This window comes from Papio anubis, chromosome 15 (assembly GCF_008728515.1).
Source record: "Papio anubis isolate 15944 chromosome 15, Panubis1.0, whole genome shotgun sequence".
In the NCBI taxonomy this organism is placed as follows: Eukaryota; Metazoa; Chordata; class Mammalia; order Primates; family Cercopithecidae; genus Papio; species Papio anubis.
The window spans coordinates 77085023-77087703 of NC_044990.1; the positions used below are offsets into that span (position 1 = coordinate 77085023).

The following is a 2681-nucleotide window of genomic DNA, read 5'->3' on the forward strand; positions in this document are numbered from 1 at the left end:
AAAAACATTTAAAAAATTGGCCAGGCATAGCGATGTATTCCTGTTGTCCCAGCTACTCAGGAGACTGAGGCAGGAGGACTGCTTAAGCCCAGCGTGAGGTTACAGTGAGCTGTGATCACACCAGTGCACTCAAGCCAGGGCAACAGAGTGATACCCTATCTCAAAAAAACACCACACACACACACACACACACACACACCCCAGTAGAATGGACAAAGAAATTATGGTGTAGTCACATTGCTATACACAAAACTATGTCCACCAAGAATAAAGGCCAGGTGCAGTGCCTCACACTTGAATCCCAGCATTTTGGGAGGCTAAGGTGGAAGGATGGCTTGAGGCCAGGAATTTGAACCAGCTTGCTTAACATAGTGAGATTCTGACTCTGGAAAAGTTAAAAAAAAAAAAAAAAATTAGGCTGGGCACAGTGGCTCATGCCTGTAATCCCAGCACTTTGGGAGACCAAGGCGGGCAAATCACCTGAAGTCGAGAGTTCGAGACCAGCCTAGCCAACATGGTTAAACTCTGTCTCTACTAAAAAAGAAAAAAAAAGTTAGCTAGACACAGTGGTGGGCACCTGTAATCCCAGCTACTTGGGAGACTGAGGCATGAATCTGGGAGACAGAGGTTTCAGTGAGCCAAGATCGTGCCACTGCACTCCAGCCTGGGCAACAGAGCAAGACTCCATCTGAAAAAAAAAAAATATTAGGTGAGTTTAATGGCACACATCTGTAGCCCCAGCTACTTGGGAGGCTGAGGAAGGAGGACTGCTTGAGCCCAGGAGTTTGAGGTTGCAGTGAGCCATGATCACACCACTGTACTCCAGCCTGGGCAACAGAGCAAGACACTATCTCAAAACAACAACAACAACAACAAAAAACCACGAATGAACAACCTGTAACTACATACAATACTGTGGGTGAATCTCACAAGCATACAAGCATAATGTCAAGTGAAAGAATCTAGACACAGAATAACGCATACTGTGTGAGTCCATTTACAATAAGTTCAAAAATAAGCAAAACTGATCTATGGGGTTAGGAATTAAGATAGCAGATACCCAAAGGGGTGTAAGAGCAAAAGGAGGCATGAGAGAGCTTCTGATAACACTTGGTCTCTTGATACGAGTCCCATTACATGGGTGTGTTCAATTTGTGAAAATTTACCAATTTTACTATTATTATTTGTGCACTTTTCTGTGTATGTTTTACACAAGTTTTTAAAATAAATGTGTTTTTATTTAGTAATCATGATTGTTAATTGGTGGAATAAGATACAACTGGTCTCAAAATTCAGCCACATAATGCATTATATTATTATTATTATTATTATTATTATTATTTGAGACAGAGTATCACCTGTCACCCAGGCTGGAGTGCAGTGGTGTAATCTCGGCTCACTGAAACCTCCACTTCCAGGGTTCAAGTGATTCTCCTGCCTCAGCCTCCCAAGTAGCTGGGACCACAGGCAAGTGCTACCATGCCCGGCTAATTTGCGTATTTTTAGTAGAAACGAGGTTTCATCATGTTGGCCAGACTGGTCTCGAACTCCTGACTTCAAGTGATCTGCCCACCTCGGCCTCCCAAAGTGCTGGGATTACAGGTGTGAGCCACCGTGCCCAGCCTATGCAAACTCTTCATAGTTTACTTGACTATCACCATCAATATCTGCTTCCCTGATCATTTTTTCATCAGCCTCTTCATCTGTTAACTTCTCTCCAAGGTTCATCATCACATGGTGAAGTTCTGCTGCGCTAGTTAACCATTGCCATCCTTATCAAACACACAGAATACTTCTCTCATTTCTTCTTCACTGCCTGCATCTTTCATTTTTCTTGCCATCATTGTCAGAAATTCAGGGAAGCCACTGTGCCATTACTATTAGTATCTACTTCATAAATCATGTCCTGTAACTCTGCTTCTGGGGGACTGCCAAAGAGGCCTCATTTCTGTTCCCAGTTCCTTTGCTGTTATAGTTTCATCACCATCTTTGTCAAACAGTAAATAAGCTTATTTGAATTCTACAATCTGCTCTTCAGTCAGTTGGTCAGCCATGCTGAAAGCGCTACCGGTTTCCGAGACGCGACTGCACGGCCACTCGGCTCGCTGGCTCCACTCGGATTCCCGTCTGCTTTAAAGATCAGATAATCTCAATGCTCTTAATTCCAGACCATAGAAAGAAAGAAAACTATAGATTGACTTCACTTATGAATATTAATGCAGAACTCTTAAATTTAACTATAGCAAACAGAATCCAACAGCGCATTAAAAAATAACACATTGGCCAGGCGCGGTGGCTCATACCTGTAATCCCAGCGCTTTAGGAGGCTGAGGCGGGCAATCACCTGAGGTCAGGAGCTCGAGACCAGACTGGTCAACATGCCGAAACCTCGTTTCTATTAAAAATACAAAAATTAGCCAGGTGTGGTGGCAGGCGCCTGTAATCCCAGCTACTTGGGAGACTGAGGCACTAGAATTGCTTGAACCCGGAGATGGAGGCTGCAGTGAGCGGAGATCACACTACTGCACTCCAGTCTGGGCAACAGAGAGAGAGACTCCATCTCAAAACAAAAACAAAAACAAAAACAAAACAACAAAAACAAATTTGTACAAATGATGATAGCAAAGACCTTGTACAACATGTGTTAAATTTCTTTTACAAAATTATTTATTTGCCTTTTC

At 43.0% G+C, this 2681-nt stretch overlaps 1 pseudogene; it reads right to left on the reverse strand.

Moving 5' to 3' along the window:
- Positions 1-1534: 1534 nt before the first annotated feature.
- On the reverse strand, positions 1535-2359 carry LOC101018184 (annotated as a pseudogene).
- Positions 2360-2681: the final 322 nt, after the last annotated feature.